The sequence below is a fragment of the Phaseolus vulgaris genome, chromosome 1 (assembly GCF_051622355.1).
Source record: "Phaseolus vulgaris cultivar YP4 chromosome 1, ASM5162235v1, whole genome shotgun sequence".
Lineage (NCBI taxonomy): Eukaryota > Viridiplantae > Streptophyta > Magnoliopsida > Fabales > Fabaceae > Phaseolus > Phaseolus vulgaris.
The window spans coordinates 29,570,466-29,592,359 of NC_143498.1; the positions used below are offsets into that span (position 1 = coordinate 29,570,466).

General features: G+C 27.5%; 1 pseudogene; it reads left to right on the forward strand.

Annotated features, from left to right (window-relative positions):
- Positions 1-6,690: 6,690 nt before the first annotated feature.
- On the forward strand, positions 6,691-7,020 carry LOC137815776 (secreted RxLR effector protein 161 pseudogene; annotated as a pseudogene).
- Positions 7,021-21,894: the final 14,874 nt, after the last annotated feature.

Below are 21,894 nucleotides of genomic sequence, written 5' to 3' on the forward strand. Positions count from 1 at the left end.
CCTCATTACATTTTCCATTGGTAAATATAAAGATGAGGTCTTGTGTGATGTTGTTCCAATGGAAGCTACTCATATTCTTTTAGGTAGGCCATGGCAATTTGATAGAAAAAATTTTCATGATGGCTTTACCAACAAAATTTCTTTTAACTTCCATGGGCACAAAGTCATTCTTAAGTCTCTCTCTCCAAAGGAAGTGCATGAGGACCAAGTCAAAATGAGAGAAAAGAGAGAGAAAGAAAATGATAAACAAAGTTCCAAGAGAAGCCTTCTCATATCTACTCAACAAGTTAAAAAGGTAATAGTTACTCACAAGCCTATTTTTTTAGCTATTCCTAGACCTATTGAATGTGAGTCGGCTAAGGATAGTCCCACATGTTTGGACAATTTGGTAAAGGAATATGAAGATGTGTTTCAAGATCCTCCTAAAGGCTTACCACCTCTAAGAGGGATTGAACACCAAATAGACTTCATGCCCGGGGTTTCTTTACCAAATCGCCCTGCATATAGGACCAATCCCCAAGAGACCAAAGAAATTCAAAAACAAGTTGAGGATTTATTAGCTAAGGGGTGGGTACAAGATAGCATGAGCCCATGTGCTATGCCTGTCATACTTGTCCCAAAAAAAGATGGGACATGGAGGATGTGTACGGATTGTCGCGCTATAAATAACATTACCATCAAATATAGGCATCCCATTCCTAGGTTAGATGACTTGTTGGATGAATTACATGGGTCTAAAATATTTTCCAAAATTGATCTTAAGAGTGGTTACAATCAAATTCGAATTAAACATGGTGATGAATGGAAAACCGCTTTTAAGACCAAATTTGGTTTATATGAGTGGTTGGTCATGCCTTTTGGCTTGACTAATGCTCCTAGTACCTTCATGCGACTCATGCATCATGTATTAAGAGCATTCATTGGCAAGTGTGTTGTGGTTTACTTTGATGATATTCTTATATATAGCTTGTCTTTAGAAGATCATGAGTCATATGTTAGACAAGTATTAGAAACCCTTAGGAAGGAGAAATTGTATGCTAATCATGCTAAATGTTTCTTTGCATTAGATCATATAGACTTCCTAGGGTTTGTGGTAAGTCATAAAGGGGTGCATGTAGATCAAACAAAAGTTGCAGCAATTCAACATTGGCCTACACCCACCAATGTCAATGAAGTACGAAGTTTTCATGGACTTGCTAGTTTTTATAGGCGGTTCTTGAAAGACTTTAGTACAATTGCCGCACCTTTAAATGCCATAGTAAAGAAGGATGTGGTTTTTAAGTGGGGACAAGAGCAAGAAAACGCTTTTCAAACTTTGAAGGATAAATTAACTAAAGCCCCCATTCTAGCCCTTCCTAACTTTGCTAAGACATTTGAAATAGAATGTGATGCCTCTAATATAGGCATTGGGGCCGTTCTCCTTCAAGAAGGACACCCCATAGCTTATTTTAGTGAGAAACTCAAAGGGAGTCATCTCAATTACTCCACTTATGATAAAGAACTTTATGCTCTTGTTAGAGCTTTGCAAAATTGGCAACACTATTTTTTCCAAAGGAATTTGTGATCCATAGTGATCATGAGTCCCTTAAATATTTGAAAAGCCAAAGCAAGCTTAATAAGAGACATGCTAAGTGGGTGGAGTTTATTGAGCAATTCCCTTATGTGATCAAACATAAACAAGGTAAAATTAATGTGGTTGCCGATGCTCTTTCAAGAAGATATACCTTGTTAAATGTTTTGAATGTCCAATATTTAGGATTTGATCACATAAAGGAACTTTATCATGATGACTTAGATTTCTCTCTAATCTATCAAGAGTGTTCCAAGGGAGGTCACAAAGACTTTTTCTTACATAATGTTTTTCTTTTCAAAGGAAAAAGACTTTGTGTTCCCCAAGGATCCATAAGACAATCTCTTGTTAGAGAGGCTCATGAGGATGGGCTTATGGGACATTTTGGGGTAGCTAAGACTTTAGAAACATTGCATGAACATTTCTTTTGGCCTCACATGCGCAAATCCGTACATACCTTCTGTGATAGATGTATAGCATGTGGGAAGGCTAAATCTAAGGTCCAACCCCATGGTTTATATACCCCTCTTCCTATCCCTACAATGCCTTGGGTTGATATTTCTATGGATTTTATCTTAGGACTGCCCAAGACATCGAAGGGTAAGGATTCCATCTTTGTGGTAGTGGACCGTTTTTCTAAAATGGCTCATTTTATTCCATGCCACAAAGTAGATGATGCATGCCATATTGCAAATCTCTTCTTCAAGGAAGTTGTTCGTTTACATGGACTTCCTAGAAGTATAGTATCCGATAGGTATTCTAAGTTCTTAAGTCACTTTTGGAGGACCTTATGGGGGAAACTTGGCACAAAACTTCTGTTTTCTACTACTTGTCACCCTCAAACTGATGGTCAAACTGAAGTGGTTAATAGAACTTTGGGTCAATTATTGCAATGCTTTATTTCCGGGAATCCAAGGGCTTGGGAGGATTTACTACCTCATGTTGAGTTTGCTTATAATAGGGTAGTAAATTCCACCACTAACCATTCTCCTTTTGAGGTTGTTTATGGGTTTAATCCCCTCACACCTCTAGATCTTCTTCCCATTCCTGTACTTGATGAGGTTCTATGCAAGGACGGTTTTGAAAAGACTTCTTTTATTAAGGATTTGCATAACCGCATCAAGTTACAAATTGAGAAGAAAGTTGGTAAGTATGCTGACACTGCCAACCAAAGGAGAAAGGCATTAATCTTTGAGCCCGGCGATTGGGTTTGGCTTCATTTGAGAAAGGATAGATTTCCTTCTCTAAGGAAGTCCAAACTTATGCCTCATGGTGATGGCCCTTTCCAAGTCATCAAGAGGATTAATGATAATGCCTATGAGTTAGATATGCCTACTACTTATCTTGGTAGTAATTCTTTCAATATTACTGATCTCACTCCTTTTGCTGCAGGTTTCCCAAATTCGTGGACGAATTCTCTCCAGCCCGGGGAGTATGATGGAAACCAAGTAGAGGATGCTCAAGCCCATGAAGCCCAAGCCCAACAAGGGGCCCAAGCCCAACGAATCACTAGGAGCATGGCAAGAGCTTTGGGACAAGAGTATCAAAAGATGGCTCTTCTTATTTCTTTTATAGAGTAGGGGTGCGGATGTAATAAATAGGTGTGTAAGTAGTAAGGGATGCTAGGGGGAGTGTAGATAGGAGTTAGGAGGTGCCAAACTAGGAAGGAAAGTCACACTTCCTTCATGCACTAGTTGGCGCCGAATTTGAGTGTCATTTGGGGCACATTTGGCTTTGCATTTCAGCACCTTATAGGCTATAAATAAAGGTGTTGTCCTTGTACAAATCAGATTTGGAAATTAGAAGTAGAGAGACTATACTCAAATTTAGAGAGAAATTGTGAGTCTTGTTGTCTTCTTCTTCCTTTGCCTTATCTTGTGTGCCAATGGTGAGCTTCAAGTGGCGGCAACCTTGCACTTATCTTGGAACAAGGCTCCAAGTGGCGTGACTGAATTTCCAAAGTCTCAAATCCAGCAAGCTTCATTCCATAAGTGTTCCTTCCTTCATTTCTTTCATTTTTTATTCGGTAGTTTCCAATGCTTAGTGTTTTCCATTCATTTCCACCGATTGAAATTGTGTTTTCCAGCTTTGTGTTCAATTTTTGTTCGGTACAGTAGCTTAATCTTGCATATTCTGTTCGGTTTTTCCATTCTTGTTCTTCATTCCTTGTTGTTTGATTCCATTTGACAATATATGGACTTCCATATGAGCTTTGGTTTGGTGCAAAGTCTTGGTGAGTTCTTGAATTAGAACATTGATCCAATTCTAAGTAAAGTGTAATTTCATGACCAACTCAAGTTGCTCCTAAGAATGTCAAAGAATCATGTATTCTTGTTATTGCATTCACATCAAATAGAAACATGTTGTGTCTCTGCAAAGGAAGTTGTTCACTGTTAACCATCAAGAAAGAATGTGACAAAGAAAGGAATTGCAAGGATAGATTGAGAAAAGGAGATAAAAAGAAATTGCTCACATAGGGACTCTCATGGATCAAGGTAAGTGTCTATCTCTATTATAATTGAATATGATGTGTGAGAATCATAGTTTGTAAGATCCTTATGACGATGATGTGCACTATTGTTCATTATTGTACGCTTTGTAAGAGCCATGCTTGCTCAAATTTATTATGATTCTGCATGAATGATGTTTTTCCCAATTTTATGAACCTAATTTCAAAATTATGAATATTATAAAGAAAATAATATCATTTGTGAATAATTTTGATGATTTAATTTATCATTTTAATTATGTTGCATTATGAATTGATTTCAAATTAAAATAATAAAATCTCAAGTCTTTCGCCGCATCATAAATCATGATTTTTTTGTTTTATTTTAATGCAAGAGGAAAAGATTAGATAAATAAAAGTAATTGCATAAATATATATTTGTATATTTTGTTGATGAATGATATTTTATGGAATTAATTCTATGATGGTTTGATTGGATCTGGTACTTTCAGTTTGTATAAGAATACTTGTTTGATTAGATTTGGTACTCTTTATGATGGTTTATATAAATTGAATCTTGATAATTTATATGTTGAAACTCTTATGATCTCGCATCTTAATGTTGGCACTAAACGTAGTTTAGTGAATGAATGTTCTGCTTTCTTGTGGCATAAACGTTTGGGACATATTTCCAAAGAAAGGATGGAAAGATTAGTAAAGAATGAAATACTTTCAAATTTAGATTTTACTGATCTAAATGTATATGTGGATTGTATTAAAATCAAACAAACAAAACACACAAAGAAGGGAGCCACAAGAAACACTCAGCTTCTTGAAGTAATACACACTAATATATGTGGACCTTTTGATGTAAATTCTTTCAATAAAGAAAGGGTATTTTATCACCTTTGTTGATGATTTTCACGTTATGTTACTGGATGAAAAATCTCAAGCAGTGAATGCCTTGAAAGTTTATATAAATAAGTGGAAAGACAATTAGATAGAAAGGTGAAAATTGTCAGGTAAGATAGAGGTGGTGAATATTATGGAAAGTATGATGAAAGTGGATAACACTCTGGTTCATTTGCTAAGTTCCTTGAGAAACATGGTTTTTTTGCTCAATACACAATGACAAGTACACCACAACAAAATGGTGTATCAGAAAGGCGTAATCGAACTTTAATGGATATGGTTAGGACTATGTTAAGTAATTCATCTTTACATGTATCATTATGGATGTATCCTTTAAAAACTATCATGTATCTGTTGAAAGGGTTCGTAGTAAGGCAGTTCAAAAGATACCTTTTGAATTGTCGACAGGCAGGAAACCTAGTTTGAGACACTTGCATGTTTGGGGATGTCAGACAGAAATTAAAATATACAATCCGCAAGAAAAGAAATTGGATGCAAGAACAATTAGTGGATATTTCATTGGTTATCCAGCAAATTCAAAAGGGTATATGTTTTACTGTCCTACCCATAGTACAAGAATTATTGAAACTGGAAATGCACAATTCATTGAAAATGGTGAAAATAGTGGGAGTGAAGCTTCACAAAATGTGGAGATTAAGGAAGTTAGAATACAAGTTCCTTTAACTAGTACCTCTACTTCAAGTATTGTTATTCCTGATGTAGTTGAACCACTCAACGATGAAGAAGAACAACAAATTAATGATCATGAGGTTAACAATGAACTTGTAGTAGAAGAACCACAATAAATAGTATTAAGAAGATCTCAAAGAGAAAGAAAATCTGCTATTTCGAATGATTATGTGGTTTATGTACAAGAGTCAGAAAATGACTTAGGCATTGATAATGACCTAGTTTCATTTTCAGAAGCCATTAGTGGTGATAATTCTGATAAATGGTTAGATGCCATGAAAGATGAGCTTAAATCAATGGCACAAAATGATGTATGAGACCTTATGGAATTGTCAGAATGATGTAAGGGAGATGAGTGTAAATGGATCTTTAAGACTAAACGTGACTCTCATGGGAATATCGAACGTTATAAGGCCTGACTTGTTTCCAAAGGTTTTACTCAAAAGGATGACATTGATTATAAGGAAACATTTTCACCTATTTCCAAGAAAGATTCCTTTAGAACTATCATGGCATTAATAGCTCATTATGATCTTGAGTTGCATTAGATGGATGTTAAAACTTCCTTTTTGAATGGGAATTTATAAGAGAATGTTTATATGGACCAACCAGTGGGGTTCATTGATGAAGGAAAGGAACACATGGTGTGTAAACTTAAGAAATCAATATGTGGGCTTAAACAAGCTTCTAGACAACGGTATCTTAAGTTCGATGATACTATTGTGTCCTTTGGATTTAAGGAAAATATTATTGATCAATGTATATATCTGAAGGTCGCTGGGAACAAGTTTATAATTATAATTCTATATGTTGATCATATCTTGCTTACAACTAATGATCTTGGTGTATTAAGCGAGACTAAGAAGTTTCTCTCTAATGACTTTGAAATGAAAGAAATGGGTGAGACATACTATGTGATAGGAATAGAAATATGTCATGATAGATCACAAGGATTGTTAGGCTTGTCTCAGAAAGCATATATTAATAAATTTTTAGAGAGATTTAGAATGGATAAATGTTCAACATCTCATATTCCAATACAGAAAGGAGACAAATTTAGTCTCCTGCAATGTCCAAAAACGATTTTGGACAAAAACAAATGGAGAATATCCCTTATGCATCTGTTGTTGGAAGTTTGATGTATGCTCAAACATATACAAGATTAGATATTCGTTTTGCAGTTGGTATGCTTGGTAGACCCCAGAGTGATCCAGGACTGTATCAATGGAAAACTGCAAAGAAAGTTTTAAGATACTTACAAGGGACAAAGAATCACATGCTTACGTATAGGAAATTTAATCATCTTGAGGTGATTGGATATACAAATTCAAATTTTGTTGGTTGTATAGATACAAGAAAGTCCACATTTGGTTATGTGCATCTTTTAGCTGGAGGATAAATTTCATGGAAAAGTATGAAGCAGTCAGTCATTGTTGCATCCACCATGGAGGTTGAATTTGTGCATGCTTTGAGGTCACAGTTCAGGCTAATAGGTTGTGGAATTTTATTTTAGGAGTTGGAATTGTTGACAATATTACCAAGCCACTGAGAATTTATTGTGATAATTACGTAATTGTCTTCTTTTCTATAAACTACAAGTATTCGAAAGGTGCTAAATATATGGAATTGAAATATTTTGTTTTTAAATAGGAAGTTAAAAAACATAGAGTGTCAATAGAACATATTAACACTAATCTTATTATTGTTGACCCTTTAACAAAAGGGTTACCGTCCAAAACATTTCCTGGTCATGTTGAGAATATGGGCATTATGTGTACTAGTGAATGATGAATGTTGTTAGTAATGCTTATTTGACACTCTAAGCTCATTGATATATAAAAGTTTCTGAAATCTATGTTTTCTACTTTATGTATATGCATGCAAATTATGGTGTGGAAAAAAAATTATGTTATTGTTAATGAAAATGACATTATGTTTGAACCTATTATGAACTTCTCATTATAAAGTCATATTAGGGAGAAAGGATGATATAATAGTACATGGAAGGAAACGTGTTGATTAAAAGACATGTAACCACCATGACTCTTATTATTTCTGTATCCTTGATTTTTATTGATGATAGTACCAATTTATGTAAGGTCTTTCAATGCACATTATGATTTATGTAATTATTAAATCATGAAATTATTATAGCTCATAAGTCAAGTGGGAGAATGTTAGAAAATTATGTAAATTAATTTTATAATGTGAATCATATGAAATAGATTTTGGGCTTTGGGCTTGAATATGATTTAATAAAATTAAATACTCATTGGTTAATGTGAGAAGTTATATATATATATATATATATGTGTGTGTGTGTGTGTGTGTGTGTGTGTGTATCTTATGATACCTAATGAAAATCTAATTTGATGGAGATTGGTAAAGAATAGAAATGGGTTTTGTCTCTGCAAAGGAAGTTGTTCATGGTTAACCATCAAGAAAGAATGTGACAAAGAAAGGAATTGCAAAAGATAAATTGAGAAAAGAAAATAAAAGGAAACTACTCACATAGGGAACTCATGGATCAAAGTAAGTTTCTATCTCTATTATAATGGAATATGATGTGTGAGAACCATAGTCTGTAGGATCTTTATTATGATGTGCATTATTGTTTATTATTGTACGCTTTGATTTTACAAATGAAAGGGCAATACTTCGTGTTATGCAAAAATAAACTAACTTTAACCCATGCATTTTGAAAGTTGAACTCCATTTAAAGTTAAAATTTAAAATTTAAAATCGGAATGAATGTGTGCCCTAAAATAGATGAATTGTAATGTATACCTTTGTTTGTTTGTGGTTTTCCTTCTTGGTTGCTTGTATATGTGATGGAACCATCATATCCCATGGTGCAGAAACATGAGTACAAAGAACTTCAACATATATAAATATTGAAAAGTTCACTCCAAACTTCAAATTTCAAATTTTAATTTTCAAACTTCACATTATGCACACTTTCCTTCTTTGTTGACTGCTCTTTTTTGTGCTAAGCATAATATCTTTGACCGTTCCATTTTTGAAAAAAAAGTCATAGAAGAGGTGCGATATAAGAGAAGCAAAGGGGAGACTATGAGAAAGAAGGTATGTGCACTTCCCTTCTTTGATGATTATTGTTTTTGTGCTCTCATTCTCCGAGTAAGAAAGAACCAATGCTTGCACATATGATAACTCTTTTACGGCAAGTGTATCGTGTCATAAGTAATAAATTTGTGTCTAAGGATGGATATCGAACTCACAAGGAATAATTGAATTCTCGAGTATAATATTCATTAAATATAAACAATATCTAAAAGTTTATTTGAAAAGTTTGTTGTGCATGATGAATTTGCAAGGATGTAAATAAAGCAAAGTAAAAGATTTGTGTGATTCAATTGTGAAAATTGGGACTGAGGTTCATCCTTCTCACTCGTCTGTATTTTTACAAAAGATTACAATATTTAGTCTTAATTGATATTGATGCACATATAAAAATCATTCGTATTGATTCCTCACATACAAAATTATTAAGAGAGTCTCCTAAATATCGATTCCTCGCATATTTATAAAAACTCCTTATCATTATGAACAGATGTTATAAAACAATTAACATTTCAAATCTATTCCTAGCATTCAAATATGTTAAGCATTATCATGTAGGTCAGATTCTTATAAGTGCTTTCCAATCAAATCTAAGGATAAAAGTCATGAATAATTCAGACTTTGAGAATAAAATGATAATACCAATCATAAATCAAGAACTGGAATATTATAGATAAATATCACCTCAATACATAAGAGTTTGACAAATTACTCCAAATCCCAAAGAAAAGAATTAGTCATTCATGGTGGCTATTAAAAGCATGGATAACAAGAAAAGAAGATGGAGAGTGTTCCTCCTTGACTACTGTCTCCTTTAGAGTTTTCTTCCTTGGTTCCTCCCAATGATGTCTAGGGTTATGCTTTATGCCTTCTATTTAACCTAATTGGGTTTGGGTTAAATGACATCTCTATTCATAATATATCCATTTGCTTCATCTCTTCTTAAATTATTGAAAATAATACAAAATTGGGAATAAATAGTTCATATTCATTTTATAATCTAAAAATATGTAAAAAGGTTAAAATTCCTAAATTAGAGGTTGAATTATAACTATTTCATCAATTAAAGTCCATAAATTTTTATCTTTTTGTATAAATAATATTGAATTATGACATTTATCAGAGACCGCGAAAAAGGAGGTATGCACACTTCCTTCTTTGTTGATTGTTGTTTATGCTCTCCCTCTACATATGAGAGAACCAATGCTTGCACATATGTTCTGCACGTTGCCTTCTTGACTAAACTTTGGGTGCTAAGTTGAAGGTACATAGAGAAAGAAGAAGAAAAGAAAATGTCCACGTGGCATGCATACGGAGACTCACACTTCTTTCTTAGATGATTGACACGTGTAGATTTTCTAGTTTTGGTAAAATTTTGTTTTGAATTATTTTTTCTGGAAATTTCTGATGGAGACATGTGCAAAAGTTTTTGTGTGTGTTCCCTTAAATTGTATAGATAAGGTAACTTAATCTATACATAATACAAATAGAGAGAACTCTCAGGGTAAGTTTAAACACGTGTCCTCTCCACAAAATTTCAAAAAAAAAAATCAAAAACATTTAATACCAGAAGTAGAAAAAATTCCACCAATCAACACAATATACCTGGACTAATCAAAACGTGCCACGTAGCACTTTTTAAAAGTAACTTTTTTCTCTCTCATTCTGATTTGATTCCCTTCTCTCTATCATATTTCGTTTTCTCCATTCTCTCTCTGAAACTCTTTTTTCTCTAAAACCCTAATGACAACCCTTCTCCCCTCGCTTCTCTCCTTTTCCTTTACTCATTTTCACCATTTTGGCAATTGTGTCACTCATACGGAACTTCTGAAGGGTTCAGTGATTCACAGTTTGCCCAAAAGCAATATCTTCAGAATCGAGGATTCGAGGATTAGGGTTTCGTTCTTCTCTCAACAAAGCTTAAATTGGGGTCTTTTTTCCGCAACTGTGTTTGCAGAACAATTTGCAGAAGAATCATAAATCACAAACAAGGTAAATTTTTTTCAAATTCAAATTTGATTTCGGATGAATTGTGGCGCCTTTTTCGGACAACATATACCCCCTCTTATGGATTGATTTTGCACTCCATGAACGAGGTTATCTTTTATACCGTTTCTTCATCTCATTCTCACATTTCTACCATGTTTTTATATTTTTTGTATTTTTAAAGTTTCTTGCTTTTATCTTTTCGACTGATTCTCTTGATCTATTTTATGGTTTGTTTTTTACATTTTTTGTTCTCGATTTCTTACATGTTTTCGTAACTGATGCAGTTTATAGATTTTTCTGATCAAAGTTTCTTGCTTTTATCTTTTTTCCGATTTTCTTCATCTCTTTTACCATTATTTCTTCTGTCTTTATCATAGTTTTTGTTCTTTTGTTCTTTGTTTGTTACGTTTTTCGCTTTTTCTAGGGTTTTCTTATCAAAGTTTTTTGCTTTTATCTTTTTAACCGATCCTCTTCATCTCTTTTACAGTTTTTTTTTTCCTCATGGGTTTTTTGTGTTTTCTGATGCATTTTTTTTGTATTTTCTATTCAAGATTCTTTCAATTTGTACATCTCTTTTTTCTCAAGTGTTTTCTGTGTTTTCTATTGCAGTTTTTTTGTTTTTGTATTTTTTGTTCAAGATTCTTGCTCATTTTGTACATATCTTTTATCAAAGTTTCTTGCTTTTATCTTTTTTTACCGATCCTCTTCATCTCTTTTACAAGTTTTTTTTTTTCTCAAGAGTTTTCTGTGTTTTCTGATACAGTTTTTTGTTTTTGTATTTTTTGTTCAAGATTCTTGCTCATTTTATACATTTCTTTTATCAAAGTTTCTTGCTTTTGTCTTTTTTACCGATCCTCTTCATCTCTTTTACGATTTTTTTTTTCTCAAGGGTTTTCTGTGTTTTCTGATGCAGTTCTTTTTTTGTATTTGCTGTTCAAGATTCTTTCATTCTGTACATCTCTTTTTTCTCAAGTGTTTTCTGTGTTTTCTATTGCAGTTTTTTTTTTGTATTTTTTGTTTAAGATTCTTGCTCATTCTGTACATCTCTTTTATCTCAAGTGTTTTATGTGTTTTCTATTGCAGTTTTTTTTGTTTGTATTTTCTGTTTATTGCTCATTTTGTACATCTTTTTTGCTCTTTTTCATTTGTACCAGTTGTGTTCCAGTTTTATAAGGCATATGTTCATGAAATTTCTATTTATTTCTTGCTTTTGATATTTTAAATTCTTCATCTCATTTGTTCTTCTGTTCATCTCATACTTTTTTCAACCATTTCATCTGCAGGTTTCCAATCCAGTTTTGTGCTTTTGATTCAAGTTTGAAAACGTTTAAGAGGTAATTGTGTTTGTGTATTATTAGCTTTCATTTTATTATTATTTATTATTAATTATTATTTTTTATTTTTTTTTATCAGCAAAGAATTAATAAATATAGAAATGGGACACTTCAGGGGTGTCCCAACCCGTATACATCCAAAGGTGTTCTGAACAGGAAGAAAAATAACCTATTTAGATCACCCTGAACCAACTAAGGTAATTAATTATTATTATTTATTCTTACATATTTTCAAAATTTACAATTCCAAGATCATTAATTACCTTTCTTATATTCTTTTTCTGACTTCTGCCGCACACTTATTTCCAATTCCAATATTATTATCATTACTCTTCAAATATTTAATTTTTCAGATTTTCGAAATTTAAAATTCCAAGATCATTAATTACCTTTCTAATTCATATATTCTCATGACGTCTGAAGTAGATTTGACTGTCTGAAGTAGATTTTGACTGTGCATACTTCATTCGCAATTCCAATATCATTATTAATACCATTATTTTCTTCTTTTTTGTCTGGTCTTTTGCATTCTAACCATTCTCTTATTTTGGTGTGTTCTTCTACTATGTCAAACTACAACCACACATCCTACCTCCATAAAAGTGTAGTAAATTGCAAAGTTCTCATAAGAGCACCTCCGAAGTCTTCGGTAAAATTTGGGTATGGATGGAGAGAGTTCTGTCAAATTCATGCCTTTCACAAAGGTGATAAGTTGATCTTTGAGGCCGGGGTAATCCCTAATAGTATTAGGGTATTGTTAGTGTTGTAATACTCAAGAATTTTGTTTTTTTTTCTAAATGTAATTTGGCAATATATTTTTGCTAAAACAATATTTCGCTTCTTTTACTATTTTAAGTTTCGTTCTGTTTTGGTTTGAATGTGTGTTTGATTTTAATTTGAAAATAAAATTATAATATGAAATTATAATTTAAGGTTTACAATAAAATAATGTAATAATTATTTTCTAATTCTTATACTATTTATACACATAATATTAATTTTATTGAAGCATATAATTTAATAATAATTTCATAACATTTATATCTATATTTATGTATAAAGACAAAATTTTATTGTTATTATTTTTAATATGTACAATATAATAATAATAAAATAGTAGTTCGTTCTGATTATAGAAATATTAGGGCCGCATTCATTTTTCATTAAGTAGTAAGTAATTATTTCATTAAATAAACACATTAAAAAATCAATTTTTGAATAGAATTAAAGAAATGATAAAATTAATTTGTGTATTATGTATTTTAGTTTAGGATTTAGGCTTTAAAAAATAAAAATAAAAATACACATATGATAGTAATAAAAAAATAGAGATATAGAACATAGTGATAAAAAAATATAAAAATACACATGTTAATAATCTATATTTTTAAAATACATGTACATAAATTATACTTATAATAATATGAAATTATAATTTAATGTTTACGTTAAAATAATATAATAATCAAATTTTTATTCTTATAGTTGTTTAAGGTAATTACTTCGTCATTTTTCTTCTATTTCTGAAAGTACTAACAGTATAATCTTTTATGTATGCATTTAGGATTTTGTCCATTGAAACAAATTTAATTACAGTAGTCAACATTTGCAGTCTTTTTATTTTTATAGCGAAGAATTTTCTAAGATCTTTTGGACAATCGTATAATAATAAATAAAAGAAACAAATAAATTTTAAATTAAATGAATATTAAATATAAACATAAAGATTTAAAAGAAATAAATAAATATTAAATATCAAGATATAAATATAAATTTAAATATAAATATTAAATAATTAAAATCAATTAGATTAAATATTAAATTAAATATTAAATAAGCAGGTATGAATGAATATTTGAATTGGAATTGATTGAAATGAAAGTGATTATGAAGTGTATTGGTATGGGTAATGTTTATGTGTATATATTGGTATTTAGAAAAAAATTGTAAAATAAAGCTATAGGTATAGGTATAGATAAAATAATTACAGTGCATTGTAAAATAAAGAATAAAAATAGTAATAATAATAAAAATATTAATAATATTCATAATAAAAATAATAATCTCTTAGCACATACTATCTTACACAATGTATAATAAATAAAATTTTAAATAAATAAAAAATTTAAGTTTTTCAAAATTTTAAATAAATACAAAATCTTAAATTATTTTATTTTTAATTTAAAAAAATATTAAATGAATAAAATTTATAAATTTTTCAAAATCTTAAATAAATATAAATCCATAATTTTTTAACATTCCTACTTAAATAATAATCTAAAACAAATACCAAATCTAAATTTTACTTAAATAAGAATATGAAAAAAATAAATTTCTAAATTATTCAAAATCTGAAATAAAAAAAATCTAAAAATTTATAATGTCATTCTTAAGTAAAAATCGAAAATCAATAAAACTTCTAAATTATTCAAATTTTAACTAAATACATATCCTAAATTATTTAATGTCATTATTAACTAAAAATATAAATTAATTAAATTTCTAAGTTTTTCAAATTTTTAAATAAATAAAAATCCTAATTTATTTTATTCCCTACTTAAATAAAAATACAAAATAAATATAAAATCTAAATGATTTAATGTTTTACTTAGATAAAAATCTGGAATAAGGTTCATACAAAAAGAAATATACATTTTTATTCATTCAATTAAATTTAATGTATTTAATTTTACTTTTAAATTAATATTATTTATTTTACACTGACATTATAAGATTATATTGTACGAAGTACTACAAGATATATTAAACCCTCATATAAATGTACTGGACGTACTTGCTTGCTAAGAAACGAATATAATTCTATAATTCTATTATTTTTTGGGAACATTTAATTAAATAGTACATGAGACATTTGAAAATTATTGTAATCTTCACTGAAGAAAATTAATTTCGTTTACTTTGGTTTAGTTATGAAGTTTTGTTTACCTACATGCTAAAGTTATGTAATTTCATGTTAAATCTTATTATGCAATGTTATTTTGTATTTTTTATTTCAATATCTTACTTTATAATTGTTGTACTGTATGGACTATAAATGTCAAATATTTGTGAATAATTATTATGTCAACTATTTTATACATAAAGTCTTTTTTTTATGTAGAATAATAATAATAATAGTAATATTATTAATAGTATGATTGTTGTTACTTGAGGTGTCAGTCTAGCTGAGATGTCAAATAGAATAGTGATGCCTAACATGAAAGCTTTTTATATAAAAATAATAATAATAATAATAAAAATAATAATCTCTTACTACATACTATCCCAGCACAATAGTATAATAAATAAAAGAAATTTGCACAATCATATAATAATAAATAAAAGAAACAAATAAATTTTAAATTAAATTAATATTAAATATAAAGATAAAGATATAAAAGAAATAAATAAATATCAAGATATAAAGATATAAAGATAAATTTAAATATAAATATTAAAGAATTAAATAAATTAAATAATTAAAATCAATTAGATTAAATATTAAAGGGTATGAATGGACATTTGAATTGAAAATGATTGAAATGAAAATTGTTATGGTTATGATGTGTATTGGTATGTGTAATGTTTATGTATATGTGTATATATGTGTATTGATATTCAGAAAAATTGTAAAATAAAGCTATAAGTATAGGTATAGGTAAGTTAATTACAATGTAAAATAAAAAATAACAATAATAATAATAATAAAAGATTAATAATAGTAATAATAAAATAATAATATGTTAATACATACTGTCATAATCGTATAATAAATAAAATTTTAAATAAATAAAATTTATAAGTTTTTCAAAATTTTAAATAAATAAAAATATTAAATTACTTTATTTTTAATTTAAAAAATATTAAATAAATAAAATTTATAAAATTTTCAAAATCTTAAATAAATATAAATTCATAATTTTTTAACATTCCTACTTAAATAATAATCTAAAATAAATACCAAATCTAAATAATTTAATGTTCTACTTAAATGAAAATATAAAATAAATTAAATTTTTAAATTATTCAAAATCTGAAATAAAAAAAATCCAAAAATTTATAATATCATTCTTAAATAAAAATCGAAAATCAATAAAATTCTTAAATAATTCAAATTTTAATATGTATTTGTTAAGTACAATGTTATGCTTATTTTAATATTACAAGTTTTGTTTAGTTTCCTTACATATTATGTGTTTAATTTTATTTTATTTTATTTTTAAGTTTATTTAATTTAAGCATATTAACAATATAGAAATTTAAATTCATTTCTAACATTGTCTGAATAATGTAAAGTTGGAATATTGTCTAATTTAATTTTTTGTTTTTTTTTATAAAAAAATTCAGGTTAGACATCACTATGTTACTTGACATCTCAGCAAGACTTACACCTCAAGTAACATATGGTTTAATTTAATTATAACATAAACATTTAACCTCAGTATACAACACATAACGAGAAAGATACACAATAGATCTTTAAAATGATGAGTTATTTTTAATCTATTATTTTTTGGGAACATTTAATTAAATAGTACATGAGACATTTTGTAATTGTTACCGGAGATAATTAATTATGTTTAGTTTAGTTTTGAAGTTTTGTTTACCTACAATAGTAAAGTGATGTAATTTCATGTTAAATGTTATTATGGAATATTATTTTGTATTTTTTATTTCAATTTGTTACTTTATAATTTTTACATTGTATGGACTATTATAATTTGTTTAATTTAATAAAAAATAATTTAAAATTTATAAATGTAAAATACCATAAAATAAATATGTAAGAACTTTGAAAAAAAGACATAAAATGTGTTGTTTTTTTAAATCAGAAAAGGTCAAGTATAATAATATAATAATATTATTAACACTATTTATATAAGAATATTATCTTTGAAAATGAATTAAAATATAAAAGATTTATGTTTGTTAGCTTTGAGGGTAATGTTTTGTCTTTCTGTAAATTATAACGATTTATATTTTATTTGTTTTATTTTATAACTGATATTTACTGTAATTTTTTATATTTTTTTATTGCTTTTTATACTGTAACATTTGTAGAGAACGATGGATTCGTATTGTTTTTTTTTTATATTTATGAGCTTTATTTTATTTTAGAAAAAAAAATTCATAATAATATTTTTATATTATTATATTTTTTTGTTTACTTTTTGATAAGAAAGGTGGTGGCGTAATTTAAAGTGTCATTCACCGAAATCATGTTTCTGAAAAAGAAACATATATTTTTATTTATTCAATTTAATGTATTTAATTTTACTTTTAAGTTAATATTATTGATTTTACATTGATATTATAAAATTATATTGCAGGAAGTATTACACGATATATTAAATCTTCATATGATGTACTAGACATACGTGTTCGCTAGGAGATCAATATAATTCAATTATTTTTTGGGAACATTTATTTAAATAGTACATGGGACATTTTGAAGTTGTTGTAAAGTTTAGTGGATAAATCTAACTCTGTGGAGATATATAATTCTTTTTACTTTAGTTTATTTATGAAGTTTTGTTTACCCACATTTTAGTTTAGTTATGAAGTTTCGTTTACATACATGTTAAAGTTGTGTAATTTTTATGTTAAATGTTATTATGGAATGTTATTTTGTATTCTTTATTTTAATTTTTTATTTTATAATTTTTCCACTGTATGGACTATCATACTTATTTTAATTTAATAAAATTTAATTCAAAATTTATAAATGTCAAATACCATTAAATAAATGTAACTTTTAAAAAAGACATAAAATGTGTGTTATTTTTTTAAATGAATAAGGATCAAGTATAATAATATAATAATATTATTATCACTATTTATATAAGAACTAAGAACTATTCTTTAAAATGAATTGAAATATAAAATATTTTAATGTTATTTAACATAAAATAAGAATAATAACATGATCACATTGAATTTGATTTGACTAATGAACTTTTCCGAAAGCATGAAATACAACATTAGTTTGCCAATTCATTTTGCTTTTTTAACTCCTCGAATAGTTTATTCATTGTCTTTTTTCAGAGTGGTTCATTTATCTTCATTTTTTCAGCTCCACAAATAGTTCATTCTTTCTAATTTAACAAAATATTTTTTATAATATGTTAACAAATGTACTTTTCGACCGATACTCTTGATCTATTTTATGGTTTGTTTTCTCCAATCTTTTTAACATTCTTTGTTTTCTGTTCAAAGTTTCAGGTTTTAAAGTTTCTTGCTTTTCTAGGTTTTTCTAATTGAAGTTTCTAATGGAGTTTTGTATTGTTTTATGTTCAACATTTTAGCTCATCCTTAATCTCCATTTTTTATTTCTGTTCGAGCTATGTTCGAGCCATTTTTTATTTCTTCGTTTTTCTTCTTTTCATTGTCCATGATTCAGGTAATCTATTCTATCCTTTGTTCATCTCCTTCTCACATTTCTGTTGTGTTTTGATATTTTTTGTCTATTATCTTTTCGAACGATACTCTTTATCTGTTTTATGGTTTGTTTTCTCCACTATTTTTGACATTCTTCGTTTTCTGTTAAAAGTTCCAGGCTTTTCTATTCAAAGTTACTGGATTTTCTAGGTTTTTCTGATCGAAGTTTCTGATGGAGTTTTGTATTGTCTTTTATCTTTTTGGCGGATGCTGTTTATTGGTTTGTTTTCTCTTTCTCACATTTCAATGTAATATGTTATATAATTATATTTTTTTATTTTAAATTTTAAATTGTAGTTGACCTAATTTGTTGTGTCCAGCTCCATATAATTTGTACTGAATTATAGTGAATTATATTGATTTTTACAATGTATACAGTGTTAATTTTCTTCATACAATTTTTAGTAACTACCCGATAGTATGTTTTTGTTAATACAGTAAAACAAATATTCACTTAAACCATAATTTAAATTTAAATCATAAATCAAGATTTTCAAACCATAACTCGTGAAGTTAATTTGATTTTATATGAATGTATAAACAGATATCATGGAATAGAGTAAAGACTGCCAAATCATAACAAAGTTAATCTCTTAGATTTTCTTTCCACTTGATTTTATGAACACATTATAAATTATAATATTGACAAATTAATCAATAAAATAAAATATTAATGGTAATTAAAGTTAAAAATATGAAATAAAAATAAAATTTTAAATAATTTTATTTCCTACTTAAATAAAAATGTAAGCAAAATAAAATTTATAAGTTTTTAAAATCCTAAATAAATATAAATCCCAAAAATTTAATGTCATTCTTAAATAAAAAATTGAAAATTAATAAAAAATTAAATTATTCAATGTCATTTTTAAATAAAAATATAAATTAATTAAATTTCAAAATTCTAAATATATCCATATTCTAAATTATTTAATTTCTCTTGGATAAAAATATAAAATTAATAAGATTTCTAAGTTTTTCAAAATTCTAAACAAATATGAATCCTAAATTATTTTATTTTCTACTTAAATAATAATTTAAAAAAAATAAAATTTGTAATATGACAAATTAATTTATATGACAAAATGTGGCTTCATAATTTAATATGATTTTCGCCTACAATATGTTTCCAGAAGAAACACACATTTTTTTATTATTTTTACTACAATTGTACTTGGTAGAATATAATGAATTAATTTTTTAATTGCAATAATTATTCTGAGAGATTTTTGCATATTAATTTAGCATGAAGTTGGTGAACAGTACTTCATTTTCTTCGTAAATATCTTATGGGAACATAATATTAGATAATTACTTATATAATGTAAATTTGTTAAATTTTTTTTTATTGAAATGTATTTGTTATGGCAAAAATTTATTCATTCATTTTTATTTATAATTAATTTGTGAACTACTAATTTATGTAGCATAGACACTGACACGGGGACATCGATCTAAATATTATATAATTATGAATTATATAAATTGACAATAAAGATTTATGTGCACAAGTATTAATTTATATGACAAAATGGGACTTCATAATTTAATATGATTTTCGCCTACAATATGTTTTTGGAAAAAACGCACATTTTTTATTACTTTTACTATAACTGTACTTGGTATAATATAATGAATTAATTTTTTAATTGCAAGAATTATTCAGAAAGATTTTTGCATATTAACTTAGTATGAAGTTGGTGAACAGTACTTCATTTTCTTCGTAAATACTATATGGGAACATAATATTAGATAATTATTTATATAATATAAATTTGTTCAAATTATCTTTTTCTATTGTAATGTATTTGTTATGGCAAAAATTTATTCATTCCTTTTTATTTATAATTAATTTGTGGACTACTAATCTATGTAGCATACACACTGATACGGAGACACGAATCTATATATTATATAATTATGAATTATATAAATTGACAATAAAGATTTATGTGCACAAGTATTAATTTATATTTCAAAATGTGACTTCATAATTTAATATGATTTTCGCCAACAATATGTTTATGGAAGAAACACACATTTTTTATATTACTTTTACTATAAATGTACTTGGTATAATATAATGAATTAATTTTTTAATTGCAATAATTATTCTGAGACATTTTTGCATATTAACTTAGCATGAAGTTGGTGAACTGTACTTCATTTTCTTCGTAAATATCTTATGAGAACATAATATTAGATAATTATTTATATAATGTAAATTTGTTCAAAATATTTTTTTCTATTGTAATGTATTTGTTATGGCAAAAATTTATTCATTCCTTTTTATTTATATTTAATTTGTGGAATACTAATCTATGTAGCATAGACACTGACATGGGGACACGGGTCTATATATTATGTAATTATGAATTATATAAATTGACAATAAAGATTTATGTGCACAAATATTAATTTATATGACAAAATGTGATTTCATAATTTAATATGATTTTCGCCTACAATATGTTTCAGGAAGAAACACACATTTTTTATTACTTTTACTACAACTGTATTTGGTATAATATAATGAATTAATTTTTTAATTGCAAGAATTATTCTGAAAGATTTTTGCATATTAACTTAGCATGAAGTTGGTGAACAGTACTTCATCTTCTTCGTAAATATCTTATGAGAACATAATATTAGATAATTATTTATATAATGTAAATTTGTTCAAATTATTTTTTTCTATTGTAATGTATTTGTTATGGAAAAAAATTAGTCATTCCTTTTTATTTATAATTAATTTGTGGACTACTAATCTATGTAGCATAAACACTGACACAGGGACACAGGGACACAGGACACGGGACACGGGGACACGAGACACGGGGACGGGGGACACAAGGACACGGGGACACAGGGACACGGGGACACATATTTATATATTATATAATTATGAATTATATGATTTTTTGTTTACAAAAACAAACAACATAATCATCAAAAGTTCATAGAACTTTTTCTAATTAAATTTATTGTATCATATTATTTTATCTTATTTGTTTCATAACTATTAACTTCAGCAGTACATTTCTTTAAACTACTGAGACAAAAACCTATGACGGGTACAAAATCATTCTTATTCATTTTCAATATTTACATAATTCTATTAATTGTCCATTCTTTTATTGACATTTCTCTTTTATTTATTATTTTTTGCAATGATGCAATTAACATCAGATGCAAAATGAGATGTGTTGACATTGAATACAATATTGATCAACCCTCATATTATAGCACCTAAAGAAAAGCAACTATGTAGTCCATTTGTATTATTTATAGTATGTTTTGTTCTCTTACAGGGTATATTTTTTGTTATAAAGCTTTGAATTTAAAAATACATCTTACTTCTTTTGTTATCGAATTTATTTACATTTTCCATGAAATTATTGTTGTCTCAATTGAGCCTTAAATACACTTGG